This window comes from Rattus norvegicus, chromosome 1, assembly GCF_036323735.1.
Source record: "Rattus norvegicus strain BN/NHsdMcwi chromosome 1, GRCr8, whole genome shotgun sequence".
NCBI lineage: Eukaryota > Metazoa > Chordata > Mammalia > Rodentia > Muridae > Rattus > Rattus norvegicus.
In genome coordinates, this window is record NC_086019.1 from 13,739,357 (window position 1) to 13,764,223 (window position 24,867).

Below are 24,867 nucleotides of genomic sequence, written 5' to 3' on the forward strand. Positions count from 1 at the left end.
TGGTTTACCGCTATTTACTGCCCACTCTTCCATATTGCCCAGAAACACAGTTGAGAAAAATAAGCAAGGGTCCTACCCTAATGTTATCTCTTCTCTCCGGACTCATTTTGTTCATTGTTCCTCTTCCCCCAAACACAAATAAAGTGCATTTGATCACAGTACTGCCCATGCCTAGAAGACAACCCTTTAAGCTCTGGTAAGAAAAGAAAGGACGGCATATGTGGTCATGCTGGGGTTACCACTGACAAGTAATGTGGGCTCACAACTGAGATAGCATCTCCTACTTTCTGTAGAAACACATTGAATGTTTGTAGAATGACTGAGTGAAAAGAAGGAAAATACCTTCTTCTTAGCACCTCATAGAACCTTCTCCAAAATCAACTATATACTCTATCTCAATGCAAGTTTTAACAGATTAAAGAACATTGAAATAACTCCTTGCAACTTGTCAGAGCAAAATGGATTAAAGCTGGACTTCAACAACAAAAGAAACAACAGAAAGTCTACAGACTCATGGAAACTGAACAACTCTTTACTCAATGACCTCTGGGAAAAGAAAGAAATAAAAAAGTTAAAGACTTTCTAGAATGAAAATAAAGGTACAACGTACCCAAACTTGTGAAACACATAATGAAAGCAGTGCTAGGAGAAAACATAGCACTAAGTGCTTTCATAAAGAAATTGAAGAGATCTCGTGTTAGCAATTTAAAAGTACACCTGACAGCTGGAGAGCAAAGAGAAGCAAACACACCCAAGAGGAATAGATGATAGGAAATAATCAAATTCAGAGATGAAATCAATAAACTAAAAACAAAGAGAATAGAGGATCCGTCCAGTTTCCCTCTGTGCCCAGAGCTGACCCTGTGCCAAGCTCTCCATACCCAAATCCCTCCAGGAGAGAGCTTGTCTCTCAGGAACTGACACACCTGAGAGCACAGGTAAGACCACCACTTCTGTTCCCAGAGACCAACATGGAGCCCTCAGGACATAGGAGCAAAGGAGCAGCCCGAAACAGGATCCTTCCTGGTTCCCTCTGTGCCCGGAGCTGACCATGTACCAAGGTCTCCATACCCAAATCCTGCTGGGAGAAAGCTGGTCTCTCAGGAGTGCTGGCACACCTGAGAGCACAGATGAGAACACAAATTCTGCTCAAATACCTGGCTCAAGAGGGAACTGCCCAGAGCCCTCAGCACAGGAAACAAGGAGCAGACACTGACAGGATCCCTACGGTTTCTATCTGTGCCCTGGACCAGACCCTGTGGCACAGCTCTCCATACCCAAGTTCTGCCCGGAGAGACCAGGAGTGGTGACACACAGGCTTACAGGAGGATCGAGTCACAGTCAGAGAGTGCAAGACCAGCTAACACCAGAGATAACCAGATGTTGAGAGGCAAGTACAAGAATATAAACAACAGAAACTAAAGCTACTTGACATCATCAGAGCCCAGTTGTTCCACCATAGCAAGCTCTGGATACACCAACACACTGGAAAAGCAAGACTCTGATTTAAAATCACATCTCATGATGTTGATACAGGACTTTAAGAAGGACTTAAATACTTTCCTTAAAGAATACAGGACAACACAGGTAAAGAAGTAGATGCCCTCAAAGAAAAAACAAACAAACAAAAAAATCCCTTAAAGAAATAAAGGAAAACACAACCAAATGGGAAGGACTTGAACTATTCAGGATCTAAAAATGGATATAGAAACAATAAAGAAATCACAAAGGGAGACAACCCTGGAAATAGAAAACCTAGGAAGGAGATCAGGAGACAGACACAAGCATTATCATCAGAATACAAGAGAAAACAAGAGAATCTCAGGTATAGAAGATACTATAGAAAACATTGACACCGCTGTCAAAGAAAATGTAAATGGCAAAAAACTCCTAACCCAAAACATCCAGGAAATCCAGGACACAATGAGAAGATCAAACCTACAGATAACAGAAGAGAGCAAAGATTCCCAACTTAAAGAGCGAGTAAATATCTTCAACAAAATTAAAGAAGAAAACTTCCCTAACCTAAAGAAGGAGATGCCCATAAACATACAAGAAGCCTACAGAACTCCAAATAGATTGGACCAGAAAAGAAATTCCTCCCATCACATAATAGTCGAAACAAAAATGCACAAAACATAGAAAGAATATTAAAACCAGTAAAGGAAATAATCAAGTAACATATAAAGGCATACCTATCAGAATTGCACCAAACTTCTCAACAGAGAGTATGAAAACTAGATGATCCTGGGAAGATGTCCTACAGACACTAAGAAGAACACAAATGCCAGCCCAGGCTACTATACCCAGCAAAACTCTCAATTAATATAGATGAATAAACCAGGTTATTCCATGACAGAACCAAATTAAACAATATTGTTCCACAAAGCTGAAAGAAGTAATCTTTCAACTAGCCCAAAAGAAGATAGCCATACAAAAACAATTCCACCTCTAACAACAAAAATAACAGGAAGCAACAATCACTATTCCTTAATATCCCTTAACATCAATGGACTCAATTCCTCGAAAAAGACATAGACTAACAGACTGAATACATAAACAGAATCCAGCATTTTGCTGCATACAGGAAACACACATCAGTGACAAAGACAGACACTACCTCAGCTAAAAAGCTGGGAAATTTTTTTCCAAGCAAATGGTCCCAAGAAAGAAGCTGGAGTAGTCATTCTAATATCAAATAAAACCGACTTTCAACATAAAGTTATCAAAAAAAAAGGAAGGATATTTCATACTCATCAAAAGAAAAATCTGCCAAGATGAACTCTCAATGCTAAACATGTATGCTCCAAATGGAAGGGCACCCACATTCATAAAAGAAACTTTACTTAACCTCAAAGCACACCTTGCACCTCATACAATAATATGGGAAGACTTCAACACTGCTCTTTCATCAACAGACAGACCATGGAAAGAGAAACTGAACAGAGACACAGTGAAACTAACAGAAGAAACGAATCAAATGGATTTAACAGTTATCTAAAGAACATTTCATCCTAAAACAAAAGAATATACCTTCTTCTCAGCACCTCATGGTACACTTTTCAACTTTGACCATATAAGGCCTTAACAGATACCAAAAATAATTCCATGCATTCTATGAGATCACCAGGGACTAAGGCTGGTCTTCAGTAACAAGAAAAACAACAGAAAGCCCACATATACATGGAAGCTGCACAATGCGCTACTCAATGATAACTTGGTCAAGGAAGAAATCAAGAAAGAAATTAAAGAGTTTTTAGAATTTAATAAAACTGAAGGCACAATATACCCAAACTTATGGGACTTAATGAAAACAGTGCTTAGAGGAAAAATTATAGCTCTGAATGCCTCCAAAAAGAAACTGAAGAGAGCACACACTAGCAACTTGACAGCACACCTAAAAGCTCTAGAACAAAAAGCAAATTCATACAAAAGGAGTAAATGCAGCAAATAATCATACTCAGGGCTGAAAACAACCAAGTAGAAAAAACAGAAGTATTCAAAGAATCAATAAAACCAGGAGCCGGTTCTGTGAGAAAATCAACAATATAGGTAAACCCTTAGCAAGATTCACCAGAGGGCACAGAGAGAGTATCCAAATTAACAAAATTAGAAAGCAAAAGGGAGACACAGCCACAGAATCTGAGGAAATTAAAAAATCATCAGATCCTACTACAAAAGTCTATACTCAACGAAGCTGGAAAATCTGGATGAAATGGACAATTTTCTCGACAGATATCAGGTACCAAAGTTAAATCAAGATCAGATAAACCATCTAAACAGTCCATTAAAACCTAAAGAAATAAAGCAGTTATTAAAAAGTCTTTCAACCAAAAAAAGCCCAGGACCAGATGGGTTTAGAGCAAAATTCTATCAGACCTTCAAAGAAGACATAATACCAACACTCTTCAAACTATTTCACAAGATAGAAACAGAAGCAACACTACACAATTCCTTCTATGAAGCCACAGTTATGCTGATACCAAAACCACACAAAGACCCAACAAAGATAACTTCAGACCAATTTCCCTTATGACTATTGATGCAAAATGCTCAATAAAATTCTTGCAAACTGAATCCAAGAACACATTGAAACTATCATTCATCATGGTCAAGTAGGCTTCATCCCAGGAATACAGGGATGATTTAATATACAAAAAATTCATCAACATAATGCACCACATAAACAAACTCAAAACAAAAAACCACACCATCATCTCATTAGATGCTGAGAAAGCATTTGACAAAATTCAACATCCTTTCATATTAAAAGTCTTGGAAAGATCAGGAATTCAAGGCCCATTCTTAAACATAGTAAAAGCAATATACAGCAAACCAGTAGCCAATATCAAACTAAATGGAGAGAAACTTGATGCAATCCCACTAAAATCAGGGACTAGACAAAGTTGCCCACTCTCTCCCTATCAATTCAATATGGTACTTGAAATTCTAGCTAGAGCAATTATACAACAAAAAGCTCAAAGAGATACAAATTGGAAAGGAAGAAGGCAAAATATCACTATTTGCAGATGATATGATAGTATACTTACATGACCCCAAAAGTTCCAACAGATAACTCCTAAACCTGATTAAAAAAACTTCAGCAAAGTGGCTGAATATAAAATTAACTCATACAAATCAGTAGTTTTCCTCTACTCAAAAGATAATTGGGCTGATAAAGAAATTAGGGAAATGACACCATTCACAATAGTCACAAATAATATAAAATACTTAGGTGTGTGACTCTAACCAAACAAGTGAAAGATCTTTATCACAAAAACTTCAAGTCTCTGAAGAAAGAAATCAAAGAAGACCTCAGAAGGTGGAAAGATCTCCAATGCTCATGAATTGGCAGGATTAATATAGTAAAATTGGCCATCTTGCCATTTACAATCTACATATTCAATGCAATCCCGATCATAGTTCTAACTTCATTCTTCATAGAGTTAGCAAGAGCAATTCTCAAATTCATTTGGAATAACAAAAAAAAGAATAGCAAAAACTATTCTAAACAATATAAGAATCACCATCCCTGACTTCAAGCTATATTACAGAGCAATAGTGATAAAAACTGCATGGTACTGGTACAATGATAGGTAGCTCAATGTAATATAATGAAAAAAAAAACAGAAATGAACCCATACACCTGTGGTCACTTGATTTTTGACAAAGGAGCTAAAACCATCCAATGAAAAACAGACAGCATTTTCAGCAAATGGTGCTGGTTCCACTGACTAACAGCAAGTAGAATGCAGATCGATCCATTCTTATCTCCTATACAAAGCTCAAGTCCAAGTGGATCAAGGATCTCCACATAAAACCAGATACACTGAAACTAATAGAAAAGAAAGAATGAAAAAACCTTGTACACATGGCCACAGGGGAAATTTTCCTGAACAGAACACCAATGGCTTATGCTCTAAGATCATGATGGGACCTCATAAAGTTGCAAAGTTTCTGTAAGGCAAAGGACACTGTCAATTGGACAAAATGACAGCCACCAGATTGAAAAAAAAAATGTCTTTACCAATCTTACATCTGATAGAGGGTTAATATCCAATATATACAAAGAACTCAAGAAGTTAGACTCCAGAGAACCAAATAACCCTATTTAAAAATGGGTAACAGAGCTAAACAGAGAATTCTCAACTGAGGAATATCAAATGGCTGAGAAGCACCTAAAGAAATGTTCAACATCCTTAGTCATCAGGGAAATGCAAATCAAAACAACCCTGAGATTCCACCTCACACCAGTCAGAATGGCTAAGATCAAAAACTCAGGTGACAACAGATGCTGGTGAGGATGTGGAGAAAGAGAAACACTCCTTCCTTGCTGGTGGGATTGTAAGCTGGTACAACCACTCTCGAAATCAGTCTGACAATTCTTCAGAAAATTGGGCATACACCCAAAGGATGCTGCAACATGAAATAAAGACACATGTTCCATTATGTTTATAGCAGCCATATTTATAATAGCCAGAAATTGGAAACAATCCATGCTTCCCTAAGCAGAGGAATAGATACAGAAAATGTGGTACATTTACACAATGGATACTACTCAGCTATTAAAAACAATGACTTCTTCAAATTATCAGGCAAATGGCTGTATCTAGAAAATATCATCCTGAGTAAGGTAACTCAGCCACAAAAGAACATACATGGTATGTACTCACTGATAAGTGGATATTAGGCAAAGAGCTTGGAATCCCTACAATATAACTCACAGATGAAGCTCAAGAGGAAGGAAAACTAAAGAGTGGATGTTTTGGTCCTACTTAGAAGAGGGAATGAAATAATCAAGAAAGTGTGAGGAACTTGGGAGGAAGAGAGGAGGAAAAGGGGGGAAAGAGGGGCAGAATCAGGTATGAGAGGAGATGGCGATGTATAGAGGTTCAGAAAATTAAACAGAAGTGTGTAGCAATGGGGGAGGGGAAACTGGGGGTAGCAACAGAAAGTCCCAGATGCCAGGAAAACAAGAGCCTCCCTGGAGCCCATGGGGATGACATTAGCTGAAATACCCCACGAATGGGAGGGGGAACCTGTCAAGACCATATTCAGAGGTTAGGCATTCCCCCACCCCCTGTTGAGGGATGGGGCCACCCACCCATCTCTAAAATTTTAACCCAGAATTGGTCCTGTCTATAGGAAATACAGGGACAACGAGTGGAGCAGACTCTGAAGGAAGGGCCACACAGAGACTGCCCACCTAGGGCTCCATCCCACCTGGAGACACCAAGATCAGGCACTATTGCTGATGCTAAGAAGGGCATGCTGACAGGTGCCTAATATGGCTGTTTCCTGAGAGGCTCTGCCAGATCCTGATCAATACAGATGAGGGTGCTCGAAGCCAACCATTAGACTGATCACAGGGACCCCAATGGAGGAGTTCGGGGAAGGACTGAAGGAGATGAAGGGGGCCTTATCCGGCATCAATGAGAGGGGAGGCCCTTGGTCCTCTGAAGGCTTGATACCCCAGTGTAGAGGAGTGCTAGGGCTAGGGCGGTGAGGTAGGAGTGGGTGGGTGAGGGAGCATCTTCAAAGAAGCAGGATAAGCTGGGATGGGATAGGGAATTTGCAGAGGGAAAACCAGGAAAGGGGATAACATTTGAAATGTTAATGAATAAAATATCCAATTTTAAATAAATAAATAAATGAAACGAAGAGAATAATACAAAGAGTCAACAAAACCAAACTAGCTTAGGGCAGAGAAACAAATACCACACTAACAAAATCAGAAATGAAAGTAAAATCAACAGACATTGAGGAATTCCAAATAATCATTAGGTCTTACTTCAAAAGCCTATAGTCCACAAAATTGGAAAATCAAAATGAAATGGACAATTTTTTTGATAGATTCCACCTACCAAAGTTATATCAAGATCAGGTAAATAATCTAAACAGTCCAATAACCTCTGAGCAGGGGGGAAAGCCCAGAGGCAGAGCAGTCTTTTTCCATAACTCTATAGTGCTTTCAAAGATTAGCTAATATCAATACTCCTCAAACTATTCCCCAAAAAAGAAACTGAAGGAACATTGCCAAATCCATTCTATGAGACCACAATCACATACCACCTGATTCCTGAACCACATAAAGACCTAACCAAGAGAATTTCAGAACAAATTCTCTTATTAATATTGGTGCAAAAATAGTCAATAAAATACTCAGAAACAGAATCTAAGAACAAATCAAAAATATCATCTACCATGGCCAAGTAAGCTTCATCCAGGGATACTTCAACAAACAAAAATCTGTCCTTGTAATCCACCATATAAACAAACTGAAAGAAAAAAAAAAAGACACACACACTTGTCTGATTAGCTGCTGGAAAAGCTTTTGACAAATCCAACACCCCTTCACATTAAAAGTCTTAGAGGGATCAGGGATATAAGGCACATACCTAAACATAGAAAAGGCAGTAAACAGCAAGCCAGCAGCAAACAGCAAATTAAATGTAGAGAAACTTAAAGCAATCCTACTAAAATAAGGAACAAGCCAAGGTTGGCCACTGTCCGTGTATCTCTTCAATAGAGTACTTGAAGTTCCAACTAGGGCAATGAGATAGCTAATGAAGATCAAGGGGACACAAATTGGAAAAGAAAATGTCAAAGCATGACTTCACAGATGATGATGTGATGGAATATATAAGTGACCTCAAAAGTCCTAGCAGAGAACCCCTACAGCTGATGAACACTTTCAGCAAAGTAGACCTGTAGCAAGCGAGTAGTACATCGTGGTAGGGAACATGTGGCAGAAGCTGTTCACTCCAGCCTAACCAGGATGCAATTGAGAGAACAAGAAGGTGTAGAAGTCCCAAGATCAACTTTAAGAGCACAACGCCAGGAACCTAATTTCCTTCCACCTCCTTGGATTCCCAAACCTCCCAACAGTGGTCCTGTCAGCTGAGGACCATGCTCTCAGACAGCAGTCTATGGTTTAAGAGCCAACCATAACAGGTGTCACATTCCTCACAGTCTACCGGGATCGCCTTTCGCCTTCTTTTTTTAACAAAGGAGAAATTAATAACAGTAACCTCAATGGATACCCTTAAAAATCCTTGATTTCGAAGCGAATATGTTTTGGTTGGAAGTCATAAAATGCAATAGACAGAGGGAGAGGCTTTGAATCACAAACCTGATTTTGATCTTGTGTTCGTGTTGCCGGCTCTGAAACTTGCGCGATTGGCTTTGTGTCCACCATGCACAGATGTCAGTGGAAAAATAGGAGTAATAATAAGGGGATTGACGCACGGAAATAATGAGAGCTTTGAAGAAAGTAGAAATGTGACTAATCCATATAAACTGTAAAGTACCTCACAGAAGTGAATTACCCACCCCTAACACACACAGCACATCTGTTCTTCACCTTATCTTTTGCCGTTCCACTGGGAATGCGTTGACACTTATGTTTGGACAGTGGACTCTTCTGTCTAGTTTCAGGAGAGAGCGTATGTTTTGAATCCTAGCCCTGCAACTGCCTTATACGCTCTTAAGTTTTGATTTCCTAATTAAAGCATGAAGAAAGTGATTCATTTAATGCACGACTCTTCATATATGAAGCAATGCATATTAAACAGTGTTCCTTAAATACCGCCCATTCCTTCTTATTTGTAAACAAGAGGCAGGAGATTGGAAGAGATGGCTCAGTGCACACCTCTACACACACAGAGCACCAGAGCACAACAGAAGTACGTCCTGCCACCACGGAGGACCCAAGTTTGGTTCCCGGCATCAACATTGGTCAGCTCACAACTGCTCTAGTCCCAAGATCCACAGATCTCTGTGAGCTCTGCATTCGCACGCACATATTCACATACAGAAATAATGGGGTGGGGGGGGGTTAAAAAAAACACCAAAAAATGGAAATAATTGTATATGCCTTTGACTTTAACTTCATTTATATTTCTATTGAAATCAGTTTCCCATTTGGACACTTCATTCTTTAAATTTTTATATCTCCAAAATATCTTGAATTACTTTCGTGCACATTTTATTATTATACATCTGTAAGCATGCTGCGATTAAGTTTTATGCCGTTAACTGATGACAGGGCTGTAGAATTATCAAAAGACCCATCCTGTTTTATCTGGAAATGAGCTAAAGAAAATATTTGCGATTAAATAGGGTTTCACTGCATGTCTTAACATTCAACATGTTTTAACATTAAAATATGAAAAGGCTTAGACGTAACATCTTTCAGAAAATTTCCAAATGACTGAAACCATAACCAATTAATTTATGTCATCAAAATCCTAACACAGCTGTAGGCAGGGAGAATCCTTAATCAGAACCGCCTGATGACTGCTTGATGGAACAAGGCAAGGTGAGAGCAAAAATAGAAACATGAAAATTAGAGGTGATGAAATCTGACCTAGATGTCTTTTCCGGTAAGTATTAAGCTTCTCTACATTTTTCGAATTTTTGATTGAAACAGCCTCCACCTAAACTTCTACTTAGAATTATGGTTATGTGGCCAAGGTGCTGTTATGGATCAGCGGAGGCAGACTTAACCGAATACTAATTCCTACCATAGGAGGGTGTGAAATTCCCTAGACCACCACAGGCAGATGATGGCCACAGTCGCAGAACCAGTTGGTTTGAGTGTGATTACAAGCAAGCAGGGAGAAATTAAGCTGAGTCTTACACATCTTCTGTGCATTCAGCAACTAGCTTGACTTTTTCTTTGTGTCTCATAAAGAAATAGGTTCTGTATATGATTCAATAAAATTCCAATTCCTCCTCTCTTTCTTTTTCTCTCCATCTCCCTCTGTCTGTCTGCACGCATGCACACACATGTATACGAGAATCTCATGGGGTATGTGAAGTATGCTAGAGCTTGTGTGATTGGTCAGGTCATAATAGAAACTGGGGGCTGGGAACAGAGTGGGCAATGAAAAGGCAGAGGAGCAAAGCACTTTGAAGCCAAGTTATGTGCACAAGTTCTTACACTGATTTCTGGACAACTTACCCAGTTGTGGTTTTCAAGTTCTCTGGTTTGGCATCCTTCTGTTTCTTTCTTTCTTTTTTTCTTTTTGAGCTGGGCTAATGCTCTGAAGCCCAGGCTGGAGAGGAACTTGCTATGTAATGCAGGCAGGCCTTGATCTCTCAGGGATGCTTCTGCCCCAGGTTCAGAAGTACTAAAATTATAGGCTCGCATCACCACATTCAGCTAATGGACACTTTCCTTTGAATGGTTCTTAACCAAGAGCGCAAGATTCTGTCTCATTCAAATTATTTTTTTTATCCTTTTGCCAAATTAGAGCGGGTTGAAAATATAATCAAGACATAATATTTTTCTTCCATCAGCCCACTTGACATGAGGATTATCTCATTTAAAGCTCGCGGCAGCCTTGTTAAGTGGGGATTAATTTTATCCCATCGGATGCATGAAAACGCTCATGAACGAAGTGCCTACATCATACATCTTGCAATCTCAGAGCCAAGAGTTGAACACTGGCAAGACCATGAACACATTTTGCTTCTAATCAGTATATTTATCAATCATACAGTGAAAGTAGTAACAGTGGACTCCTTGGGAGTTTGGATGTGTAGTCATCATTCTACACAAACATTAAAAATTATACACATTTTTATACCACTACTTTTGCATTGCAGGTAATGAACATTCATTCCCTCTTTTTTTCTGTCCTTCTGTCCTTTCATTCTCAGTGTGATACATCTACAGCCAAAATCAATTAAAGGTACTATAATGTAAAGGATAAGAAGGAAAAAGCACCTGAGACTACAGAGAGAGAGAGAGAGAGAGAGAGAGAGAGAGAGAGAGAGAGAGAGAGATATTAACCCATGGCTCATTGCCTGCTCTGCATATTGTATATGGCTATGATTCACACAAGCCAATCACACAACCTTCACTAAAATGACTCACAAAATAGCTGGAAAGCCAGCCCACATCAAGGGCTAACAATTTAAGACACTGGTTAAGCGCCGATCTCAAAAGTAAATAATCAGTCCCAATTTTCAAGAAAGGTTTGTGTTAGCATCTTTCTATCATTAAGTGAGAGAGCAAAATTTGCAGTAATGGGAACTAAGTCCTAAGAAAGACAGACGAATATGGCGACAGAAGTCAAAATAGAAAGATATCGTGAAGAAAATCTGACCAGAAAACAGGCTATGAGAACTTGGGTAAACTTTGGCTATGTCATGCAATTTAATCTAAGTACTTTGCATTTTCTTTCGTAAACTTGTGCCAGCAGTGAAGGACATTTGATGCAAGATGGGTAGAGGGGCGTGCTATAGTGGAGAAGATTGTGAAATAAAGATATGGGGTAAGAACTATCTTGAACACAGTCGTTGTAAAGGAAAGCAACACAAGAGTGATTTTTTTAATGCAGGACTTCTTAATGGAGCAAGCAGGAAGAATGAGAAAATGCCAAGGTTCAATAATAACCCCAAACTTAAGGAGTTGGTAAAATGCAATGACGCTTTTGGTAGACCACAAGAGAAAGGGAAGGGGGGTGAACTGGAAATAAGACCAAATATTGAAAATGACAACTTTGACAGGGAAGGAAGAAAAAATCATGGGAGATTGACCAGTCTAAAGTTGAAATCTGCAATATGCTTGAGGGCCATTTTTGAAAGGTGACTTCATAAATGTATCATATTTGTGTTAAACTGTCAAGGCTTTCTATGAGAGCTCTGTTTCTGACCAGGATGGTTTAACAGGGCCCAGATTTATCCTCCAAACGTAACACAAACAAACAGAAGGAGTCAAGATCATGCATTTAAAGACTATATAATCCCTGAGGAAAAGGGAGCAAATAAGCAAGTCCTACAGCTAGTTCTTCATTACAAGTTCAAGTAGGTCTAGTAGGAGGCATGTGCCGGACACTTGCTGTTCAGAGAATCACCAAGGAGGGATGCAGACCGTGCTTCAGAAGAACCAACGGCATGCAACGTTCCGAACGTGTCATATAAATTTACCGAAAACAAATGTGAAACCTGGATCATATAGTTGCTGAGAGAGAAACATTGCAAGCATAACTCGACTCGAAGTCCTATATTAATGGATTAAAAGCATTAAAATTAAGATGCCAGGGCTTCCACAATAATTCTATAGAATCAATAAGTTATTTTGTACAGACTGGTGAGTCAAATCCTATGCTGAAGTGGAAAAACAAAGTTGGAGAACTACACCCACTGATTTCAAGGTTTATTATAAAGTTTCAAGAACCATATTTATATGGTCAATTGATTTTTTTTCCCAAAAGTGCTAAGGTCAATCAGGGTGGGAAAGACTCTCTGTAATACATGGCACTATAATAGCTATACAATACACACACACACACAGAGTTATTAGCCCACATCATGTACAAAAGTCAACTCACAAGGATAATAAACCCAAATCTAAAAGCTTAAATTACATTACTTCCAGAAGAAAAAAAAAATCTTATCTTTAATAGGCACAATTTCATTAAAAAAAAAGCCTCCTTCAAATATACTAAGTGAAAAAATGGATTATAGGTTGAGTGAAAGTATTTTTAAAACCTGTACACATATACCTTATATATGACTCACAGTAAGTACAGACAAACATTTCAGATAGCTCAAAAGTGAGACAATAGAATTAGAAAGTGGATAAAAGCTTGAGAAAATACTTCTCAAAAGTTTATCCAAACTGAGAGTAGGGTATGATGGCTAGCACACACCTAAAATCCCTAGGACTCGAAAGGCAGAGGTTATCATGAGTTATAAAGTGAAACCCTGTCTCAAACATAATCTGTCTTTCTCTGTGTCTCTGCGTCTCTGTGTCTCTCTGTCTCTCTCTCTCTCGTTGTGTGTATGTGTATCTGTCTGTCTGTCTGCCTGTCTGTGTGGGTCAGTGTGTATGCATATGTGTCTGTGAGCCTGTGTGTGTACACAAATTATCTAAATGGAATACCTTTATTCCAGTTTTAGCTACTTGAAATCAGCCTGTCTTCTAAAGAATAATCTACCATTGAGAAATGAGGGCAGAGAGTTTCCAAACGTGCCCTTGCAAGAGGGCTCAGTAGTCACAGGTGTCCAGTAGAAGTTTGCACCAGAATCTGATAGGGATCATCCAGTTGAGGAATTCATGCACCCTTGAGGTGACGGAAACGATCAGGGTTATTAGTGAGAAAGGCCGTGGGAGCTGAACTGGGCATCAAACAATAGACCATTACTCGTGTCTACAACTTATGACTTATTCAGCCTTGGACAAGCTGCCAAGGAGAAGTCTCCCAGAAACAGTGGTTGATTTGAACATAAAGTTCCTTTGAAGGAAAGAATCAGAAGAGAAAGGGCATACCCATCCAGTGGGGGTTAGAAACAGATGAGGACCTGGAAGCTTCTTTGGAGACAGAAGTACTCACTGAGCAAGAGGTGGGGGGAGGGGGCAGTCTAGGTCGCTGACTCCTTCAATCTCTTTGCCAAAGGATTACAGATATAGCTGTAAGTTCAACTTCCTGTTTTGCCTCATTAGCTGTGTGACTCTGGGCAAGTTCCTTCTGTGTCTGGTTTTGGCTTTCTTAACTGTAACGTACGGATGGCAGCATAACTACACATGTGTCCTGTCGTGTAGTACCCAGCGCAGATCTTTCCTAAAAGCGTTTAGTGAGGTGAGCATCCCCTGTTGGGTTGGTTTTCCTTGGTTCTCTGAGCACTTCTCTGGCTTCACGTTTTGTTATCTCACAAATTAGCCCCCTCGATTTTATTGCTTTGGCTCCCAAGAGTACGGATGGATGGGGTGTGTTTATCGGTCTTTCATCTCCTTAATAAAACCCAAGCTTGAAGAAAGAAGGAAAATGTGTTGGACTCCTGGCATGCCCTCTCTTAGCTGCTAGAATGCACGTCCTATAGCACTCGACAAACACGTGTTAAACAAACGAGGTTGTTAAGATCCAGCCACAAAACTTGCCTCTGCTATGGATCAATTACACAGAATAGGAAGAAGCAGGGGTAGAATAATTTAGCCAGGGTCTGGGTGTTTATTTCCAGTTGGCCTGTGACCTATACACAGGCTCCATCACAGTGAGGCTGATAAAGGAAAGAGGACATTTTGGAAGGAGAGAAGAAAAATTTGGGTATTACAACCCCGCATTTGTCCCCAGCTGAGAGCAACACACATTTCCTTCCCCTTGGCTAAATTTGGATCAAATGCTGGCTGAGTGCACAGAACAAGCCAGAAAGGCATTGTACCTCTATTTTGTGACATATGAGCTCCCTGCTTTAATCTCCCCTCTACTGTATAAAAGAAGATCTGAGGTCGTCAGCCTTCAATCCGGTGATTCATGCAGCTGGCACACAATAGATCCCACCTCTTTCCTCACTGCCACACAGTACCAAGCTAAACAAAATGTCTTAGAAAGCTCCAGTACATGGAGCTGGCCTGTCGCGGCCCCTCCCCCTGCCCCTCCCCCAGTCCTCCCCTCTCTCACTTCTTTTTTTTCCTCCTCCTCTTTCTTTTTCTTCTTGTATAGAGCAAAAAGACTCCAAATGCCTAGCACCTGCCTTTTTACTGACATTTCCACAAAGGTAAGGAATGAACCTTTTGTCAGTTCCATCCAAATGATCTGTTCTGAAACAATGAGATAAAACAGCCTGGGCCCTCTCCCTGATACTCGATTATAGAGCAGAAGATTAAAATAAAGGACACTTGATTTTATTGATTTAATGAGGGATAGAGGCTTTTGCCCAGCACCCCTTGTGGCAAAGGAACAAGTCTCGCTGGCAGGTACCGCTGCAAAAAACCGCTTCTTTCAGCTTCGTTGGGTTTTTTCAGAAGTGCTTCTTTCTGGTTTTGGCTCTGAGAAGACCCACAGTAAAACTTCCCCGGGCTACGTGAAGCAGTCAGATGCCCGCAGTGATTTCAGTACGGATCTCCAGGCAGGGAGAGGCACAGAGGGGACGCTGCTTGGCGCTGCAGGGGGAGGTGACAGGAGAAAGCACAGTTGGAATAAAGAAGGAGAGTCGGGGAGAGGAGACAGAAAAAGAAATAACAACGCTTCTCCCTGGAAGAGACTGTGTGCACACCTATTATTTCTCAGTGCTATCTGTGTCTATTTCGGCTTGGTCTCTAACCCCTCCTCCCCGTCTCATCACCCTTCCGGCATCCCTTCCCCCTCCCAGTCCATTACCCAAGTTTGATCAGAGGAAAAAAAAAAGTAGGGAAGGGGCTTCAGGCACTGTGTTCCCTGTGGTCCCTTCCCTGCACAGCTTGGTAATCTTTTTGGCTTTTGTTCTTTTCCTCTTTGGGGGGTCTCATGATATTATTATTGACATTTTCATATGGTAATCATTTGAAGTCCGTGTGTCTCCTTTTATCGCTGCCCTATTTTTTCTTTTTTTTTAACATAGCATCTGACTTCATTGTCCAGTGAGCCGTGTGAAAGAGACACTGCCAGTCACCTGCTGGTCACATTTAAGCGGCCATCTACTGTTCAAATGGGCCGGGCTTGTTCATAGACTGGGGGCCAGGATTCTTGTTCATACAAGCCTATGTCTCTATACACCGTGTACACTTATTTAAATAGATTTATGCATCCCACCCCTAGATTAAACACACACCCCCACCCCCACCCCCACCACCGAACTCCCTCTGGTGTTACTGTCTCTCTGATGGCTCCCTTGAAAAGAAACAGTTCCTAAAAGCTAGTGGTTTCCAAAAACACAGCCCTTCCCCCCCACCCCACCCCTGCCTTTCAGTTTACACAAAATGAGGGCCCGCCCCTCCCCCACGGCCTCTCTGCTCTTTGCCTCCAGCCGGTCTGAAAGCAGGGGGCAAAATCATTACTTCCCAATTACCTTAAGCCATGCAAGATAACCTCTCTCAAGGGCTGCTAGTAAAATATGCACATGGTTCCAGTGTCTAGACAGTTATGAAATATAGGTGAAGGGCTTGGCCGCTGCCGGAACCCTGATGCATCCCAAATGAAGTGCTTTTATTAAAGAAGTATAATCACCATGATAACTAATTACGTCAATACCACATAGTTAATTAAACCCATTATAGTTACTACTCCCTTGGGGAGAGGTCAAATAAAGCCACTGTCTTCTTGATACTACTGGGATAACAAAAGAAAGAAAGATTAAGAGAAACAATGAAGATCTCTTGTCTTATGCACCCCCTCCGCACACACACCCTAATATTCACGAACTGTCTATTAAAGTCACATGAGAGGGTTTCCAAGTGTGACTTACACCAAAGATCACTAGGTTTTCAAAAGACCACTTCTGAATGTGTGTCTCCCTTGAGTATGAACCTCCCAACTGTTGGCTTGAAGAGTCAATGAATACCACTGAGGTTTTATTAATATCTTGCCAAGAGACATGATGGAGAAGAGGGCTTATGTTTCCGTTCATGCTAGCTCCAGGCCTTGTGCGCCCATGCAGGCAGGGCCTAGTGGGGACTGTGGCAGCAACCATAAAGGTTAAGTATTAAAGCTCATTCTCCATCCTTTAAACGCACACAGACTCTATATCCTGTGTTTCAACAGCAAACTAACCTCAGTGGGTGCCGATGCCAAAAGGATTCAGATATGAAAGCAGAAATGGAATTGCAGAACTCCATTGCATAGTGACATTGGCTACCACATTGAACATGCAGTGGGAGAAAGAGATGGGGAGAAGAAAAGAGGGGAGGAGAGAGAAAGAGAGAGGGGGGGGGAGAGAGACAGATACAGAGACACAGAAAGACAAAGAGACAGAGATTCTTAAATGCTAATCTCTAAACAATAAAACCAAGATGTTTTGAGACTCCTCATCTGGAAATTCACCGAGTCATTATATCAGTGTCCCAGTGTACCTTCTTCTCAAAGAAGTTCTTTGAGCAGCAAGTAGATTTGCATTTACTTCTGCTAATTAACAAAGAAAACTTTGTATAGAAAGGCTGGGCGCTGGGAGTACAAATGTGGCCAGTCTGACCCCCTGCAGGAGGAGGCAGCCAAGCAGGAGAGAGAAGAGGTAGAAGAGGAAGGAGAAAGAATGCTTTGATCCTAGGGCAGTAGAGCAAGCACACAATGTGGCAGGCAGGCAGGCGGGCGGGCAGCACAGTCCTAGCCAGCTCTGACCTTGCCCAGGCTCGAGTCTGGAAAGGAGTCAGAAAAGAGGAAAGTCCCAGGCTCGATAGAGCCTGGGAAAAAAGGCTCCAGGGCTTCTGGATGTTAAGATTATAGCTGCTGCTGAGGTGATCATCATTGTTACTTTGAAACTCCCAGAATTACAATATTACTTTTGCAAGATAGGCCTGATTATTTTCATGCACACTGGAGGTGAAAGCAGCCTGGAAGGTTCACTTAGGTGCCGGGAAAGACAAAGGTCAAGGGTTAAGTCTTTTATTTACCCAGTGCTTCTAGCAGATACATGTTTGGAAAGAAAAAAGAAAAGCTCTCATCTCAGCCCTGAAACCTCCTTTTCAGGCATCTCTCTTCACCTCACAGATTTATCATGGCATAGGTGAACCTGGCAGAAAAGACAAGAGGAGGGAATTTTCATAAGCTCAGTGGCACATTGGGGAGATCCCTTACCATCGGTTACACTCCAAGGTCCCTTCCCTTCCTGGATTTATCACATTCTCTTCCATGGCCTTGTCCCTCTGCCATGGCAATCCTTGTTATACAACCCACCTTCTGATTAATCCCTGTAAATATTGTTCCCATCTGGTGACACTTTGCCTCAAAATGCACATTGAGCTGCAGATTTGACCATGGGGTAGCATTTAGAAATGCTTCTTTCTTTTCACCTATTCTGTCTCCGCATTGCAAACTGAGTTGAGCCTCAGAGCTGCCTCTCCCTGACTGTTCTCCTTCTCTGATTGGGTCACAGTCTCCAAAGATGCAGACTTTTGCTTCCCAAAGGTCTTTCTGATCCTTAGTATTTACCATAACCCCACTTCTAAGAAGCCTTCTTCCTCATAATTCACAGTCTATCTGAGAATCATTGGGAGTTTTATTCTGTTATATCAGAAGGGCCATGGAACGTTACATGGGCTTTCAATAAAACGTTACATAAAATTTTCTTGATGCTAGACTTTTATCACACATACAATAATAGCGCACTTTTACTTTCTGAAAAGATCTTTGCAGAAAAGCATGACTATGACAATCTCAGAATATTTACTGAAGTCAAGCCCTCTCTACTCGTCTTTTATCACTTTGTTAAAGAGATTTGGAGAAAATGATTTGTCGTGTTGGGTATTACTGTAAAATTATAAAAAAAAAAAAAATGCTGTCTTTTATCCCACACTAGGTCCGGCACCGCAGTGCCCCAACATGTCTTCATCTCAGTCAGCGAAGCCTCTCACCCGCTCTGCTCCATCCCATATCACACTACCGATGGCCTCTCTCTGAGCCTGGCAGCAATCTCTCCACCCATCTAGTTCCCAAGGCAGGTTGCCACCATGCCAGACATACACATCCCAATTCCGTGGCAGCCTAGTGTCTCCAGCCACCACATAGTCTCTTGAACTTAAATCGTCACATGAAAGAACACACAACACAACAACCTCTGACCCAATCGATAAGATATAATTTGCTCATATAGACACACAAAGCCCTGTACACACCCATCCCTTAAGAATATTCATAACAACCTGTAAATGTGCAGAGAGGAATCTTAACATCCGCTGCCATGTTCACTCAGCTGCTTCTCCCTCTCGATGCCATCTCCTCCCCTCTCTAAAACTTGTCTCTCACCCATCCTTCCTTCTTGTCCAATGACAGGCCTCATTCTATCTTGTACCTGCCTTTACCTGCAAAATGACATCATCCTACTGTTGGGAGCTCAGTTTTACCATTTGCAAAATGAGTCCTTCTTGGTATTTCCGAGTTACATGCTGTTTCCTTTTTTTTTCATCTGTACTTTATGACCTGACTGTAATAACCATAGACATTGACCATGGTATATTCTTCAGAATAAGTTCTGTAAAAAAAAAATTCAGAGATAACAGAACCAAGGTGTTCAACTGATGGTCTCCGTACGAACTTAAAGGTCGGAAACTGAACTCATAGGACATTTGATAGCATCTCAGTGTCTTCTCAAGTACAAAGTAAGTACACATCTACTTAATGGAAAGTTTTGTCCACCATATTTAAAGACAAGGAGAGACCTGAGTACTTTGGCACTTCTGTTCTACCTTCTAACTAAAACTAATCTGATTGTCATCACTGTTTCTGACTTTTGGTAAAGTTCTGGTCCCCAGAGTTTCATTGCTGAATGCTAGTGGTACCTTTGAGATACAAGAGCTAAGGGGAAGATTTTAGGTCACTGGAGTTGTGATCTCAGAGGAAAAACAGAAAAACAGTCTTGTAGTCTCACTATGTTCCCTGTGTTACTTCAGCACAAGACATGATATCCTGTTTTCCTCTGAGGCCTGATGCCGAGGGGGCTGCCTAATCTTAGACTAAAATCTGCAGGCTTATGAGCCAAAATTAGTCTTTTCTTTTTCCTTTATAAGTTAATTGTGTAAATCATTTTGTTATAATGACAGAAATTAACTGAGACATTTATTATTTATTGTTTTTAAAAAAATAGACTTGAGAAAATCAGCTCCATAATTATCCCAAAGTGCTTTGACCCACTAGAATATCTAGTTTGCATTTTGTGTTGAAGTTCATATTGTTTTAAATTCCAGGATTGATATCTTGATGCCCAAAGGAGCAGAAATATTTACTTTATAATTACAAAAAATCTAATGCTATCCACATGTTCTGATCCATGCCTTTTCAATTCTCTCAGTAGACTATATCTCATAATACGAAATTATTTTGCTGATTCCTCAGAATGGAAGGCAACATACTTAGCACTTTACTTACATTAAAGAGTAAAAATCTGAGTCCTAGCCTGACCCACTTAAAAGTTGGGTGAATAAATTATCTAATACAGGAAGGGAAGGAGGGAGATGGAATTCCTAAAATTTAAAAATAAAATAGAGCAATGGTTTTAAAATTACTAAAGTAAACAAATTAAAACTAATCAAATACATTTTATTCATAATTTTTAATTTAAGGATATTATATTTTCCCATTTTGCTAAAGGACAAAATTTTCTACTCTTTTGATGTAATAATGCAATATGATTAAATCAAGAAAAAGAGACTGGGTAAAATTAAAAATAAATAACTGCAATACAAACTTGGAACAATACAAAACAAAGCTAAAATATAATACAAAAATTTCATATAAATTTAGAACAATAACCAAGTCACCACTACCATTGTATATAGCTATAAAAACACATGGAAAATAACAAAATAAACTCAGACCTATCCTTAGTTCATATAATGACAATACCACAAACACAATTTGGAAACACTGTGAAAAGTCTTCAGTTTTTCAAGCCTGTAGTACTTATGAATTTCTTTATTATAGTGGATTGAGAAAAATAAATTGAGGGTTGAAAATGACTTTATTGTTTCTTTCTCTTGAATAAATTAGTCATAAGCTACTGACATACAATAAACTTGGAGGCAAAAGCATGAAGCCTTGACTCTTTTAGGATGGGATGAGCCCTGGGGTGCTCATGCTTTCCTGGTGAATTCTCCTCAATGGGAAGATGTAAAAAGTCAGTCAGAGGGGAAAACAAAAATACACAGTGATGCTCTGTATCAAGGAAGGGAAAAGGGATGGAGGTGAGGGATAAAACAAAGGTCAGAGGGATAGAGTGAGGAAGAAAGGAAAGAAGGTTGTGAAGGGAGAATTAGAAACAATAAAGAAAACAGATTTTCTGGAAAATGAAAGGCCAAGAGTCTGGAGGACATACATGCCCCTTGATTCTCTCCACACCACTGTATACCTCTTTACTTCTTTCTTAAGTGGGTCCTTGACATGTACAATTTCCTAGTTAAAGGGAAGCAAGGGGACATAGAAAGGTCTAGACAAGGTATAAGCATGGATAGAAAAAGAAAGAGGAGCCCGAGGCCAAACAAGCCGTCTGTGCGGGTTTTAATGATCTGTCGGTAGACTGTGTCACCACACCACATATGCATAAGTAGTCACCTATTGAAGACTTAATGGACTATGATTGTCTGCAAGACAGTTATTAGTCATGCACAGGCTCTCCAAAAGCCAACCACTGTAACCTCTTTTACAACCAAAAAAAACCTGGTGAAGTTCCCGAGAGGACAAGGAAGAGGTAGCCACAGAGGATACACTGTGCCATGTCACATCCGTGATCTATCATCGAGATCCTCTGCGGAGCTTACAGTTATTCCTTCCTCCAGCACAAAGCCTCTAAGGGTAGCTTCCTGGTAGGCAGATCTCCCTCTCCTGGCTCCCTCATTTACATACACACCTCCTCTTCCAAGAGAGCTGAGATGTTGAATCCTTTCTGAAGTTGCAAATGCTAACAGTGTCTGTTATGTGTTAATAGCAGTAATAGTTAGTTGATGCATCAGGCACTGAGAGGAATTCTACTATTGTGAAAATTGTAATGAACTCTAATAAGGAGGACGTTTATAAACCACTTCATTGTTGAAAAGGCACTTTCACAAATATTACCATATTTTATCATAAGGCCTGGGCAGACAGTTTTATCCCCAGTGTTAAGTGGAAAGAAGCTTTGATAGAGAACATTAATAAAAGAAACTGCATTAACTAGTTCAGAAATTTAGGAAGTTAATTCGCTTCTGCGGCCCTTGTTTTTTCTGTGGGTTAAATAGAAATCTTTAATAGGTGGCTCTTTAATGTGCTTCTTAAAGAAGAAAACATGTGGAAGTATATGGATGAAAGAGATGGAAAAAATAAAAACATTGTTATATCCATACAAGAAAAGGGTCAGACAAGCTCCCAGAACGAGAAACTGTTCCGACCTGTATGAATGAGCTGTTGGCTCTTTGGAACAACTCTCTAAATGTCAAAGAAAAGAAATAAGGTCTTTTGAATGTCATTATTGACAGAGGAACTATGAAGGAGGAAACTGGTTATTTTTTAAAAAAATGATTTGAGAATCAAGGAGCTTGGTTTACAGTTAACTACAAATATTTTTACTTGATAAGCAAAGACACCTTTTTTTCAAGCATAGACTACAGTCCTCCTTCCAAAACTAGCATTCAGTAGACCACGAAATTACTTCCTTCAGACTCAGAGAGTAAGCAGGGCCCTCACCTTCTGATGTAGTAACAATGCAACAATATCAGGACCAGATAGAAAGTATCTTTAAATAGTTCATGTTTCATATACTTGAAAGTATCGATAGTCATGTTTTGTTATTATTTTCAAAGAGAAAGGAGAAAACAAAACATTGACTATTCCTAGTTAAATAGGATTGAAGCCTACAGATCCCATTCTAGAGCTAAAGTAGTAGTAGTATAAAAAGTAAATTTTAAATGTTTTGAGGTATATTTAGTGGAATAAAAGAAAAATTTCATTAACAATTTGGTGATTACACATATTACCCACAAAATAGGACCAGGTAAAGCAAAGAAACAGACAGGAAATAACAAAAGACAACTGTGGGATAGTGAAAGACATCCTGGTTCCGGGTTGAGGAGGTTTGAAACCCCTGTGACCCTAATGAGGTAATGAGGTACCTAAAGGCCTGGAGGCTTAGCCAATGAATTTCCCTTCCCAGACACCCCTCCCTGCAAAAGGTATTTAATCTCAGGCCCACTCTGAGAAGTGGGGACGGTATTATTACTCATCCACTTTCCATATGACAATAAACGCCTTAAAACCACTGACTGTCTCTTTTATCTGGACCCATTGTTGGGGAGCCTCAGAGAAAACCTTCACCTACAGATCCTCTGCTATCTAATCTCCTGAAGAAAGCCTCCAAGCTCAAGCCCACACTGTCCAGCCAAGGACTATGTCTGTGGGACCACCAGGAGTTCCCCTCTTCTTTCCCCCATTTCCCCTTGTCCCCAGGCTAGATCCAGCCCCATGGGCCCCCACTCTGGTCTCAGCTCTTCCGTGGCAACTCAGAGGCGCCTGGATGTCCAAGAACCTGAGAACCAGACAGCCCAGGGCCTCCTTGTAGGCCCAGGTGCCCCCAAGTCAGCTCAGGCTGTGTCCCACGCTCAGATCTCGCTTTCCCACCCATGGAGTGTTGTCCAGCGGCTTCTCACAGCCCAACAACCACCAGGAGGCAGAGGCAGCATAAGGCAAGCACAGTCAAACTTCCTGAATCCAGCCTCCCCGAGGGCCTGAGCCCTGTGACAGAGCAGATGTGGGCCTCCCACTTACCTGCAGACAGAGGCTAGAATTTTTTCTGGACAATATGAGACAGGTTGTCTGCCTTTAATCTACTCCTTAGGAACCTCCTGAAGCCATGATCAGTCTTTGAGAGCATGCTTCTCTCAAGACAAGGAGCACAGATAGGAACGCAGCAGTGACACATCAGAAAGAAAGAATCACGCTAATGAAGACAACATCACTTCATGAGGAAAGCAGCTACGAAACTTTCCCTTTGCTAGGCAAAAGCCACATAGGGTCTTTTTCCATTCAGCTCCATGCACTCTTGAAGGTGTGGGTAAAGGGAAGTTTTTATTTATAGAATTTCATTTATCTATAGAAGTAGCATCCTCCAAGCTATACCAGTCCCATAACTCCATCCAGTCAAAGATGGCAGGAAAACGATTCCTTATCATGGTGGACACCATGCCTCACAGGAAAAACAACACGTCTTAAAGTTTGGAGGAAAAGTAAAATGTATCTGTTCCTCCTTCTCATTCCATTTATCATGGTAATAGCTGGCCCCGTGTAGCTAGGCTGGAGATTCGAAGGTCATTACCCGGGAGCACTGATGACCAATAGAGGTTCAGAGATAACAGCAGGGTGGATGGCACCTGTGCAGGCCGCAGCGAAGCCCACACTTGACAACTTCTCCCACTGACACACAACTCCCAATCATCCTAACCACATGCCACTCTTAAACAGTGCCAGGAATTGGGCATAGGATGGAGGCAAGACACAAAATAGAGGGAAAAGGGATGACACAAGAAGAAAACAAAGTCTTAAAGCAGATCCGTTAATAGTCTTACACAGGTATGAGCTTTACGTCCATGACTCAGAACCAAGGCATTGCTATGAACACATGACGAAAAGCATTGCATATAAAAATGATAGTAGTTAAAAGGATAATAAAGGGTAAAGCCCAACATAAGGAGGCAAGCTATACCCTAGAAGAAGCAAGAAACTAATCGTCTTGGCAACAAAACAAAGAGAAGAAAAGCACACAAACATAACCTCACATCCAAATATGAATATAACAGGAAGCAATAATCACTATTCCTTAATATCTCTCAACATCAATGGCCTCAACTCCCCAATAAAAAGACATAGATTAACAAACTGGATACGCAATGAGGACCCTGCATTCTGCTGCCTACAGGAAACACACCTCAGAGACAAAGACAGACACTACCTCAGAGTGAAAGGCTGGAAAACAACTTTCCAAGCA

General features: G+C 40.6%; 1 long non-coding RNA gene across 9 annotated transcripts in view; it reads right to left on the reverse strand.

Annotated features, from left to right (window-relative positions):
- Positions 1 to 24,867, reverse strand: part of LOC102546491 (uncharacterized) — a 266,102-nt gene that overhangs the window by 96,763 nt on the left and 144,472 nt on the right. For 7 of the 9 annotated variants that reach the window (XR_010062768.1, XR_010062770.1, XR_010062766.1 and 4 more), the window contains one exon: positions 15,115 to 15,394. The exons of the other annotated variants lie outside the window; for them this stretch is intronic. This is a non-coding gene — a long non-coding RNA (uncharacterized LOC102546491). Of the gene's footprint in view, positions 1 to 15,114; positions 15,395 to 24,867 lie in introns of those variants that run through there. 9 annotated transcript variants of the gene reach the window in all.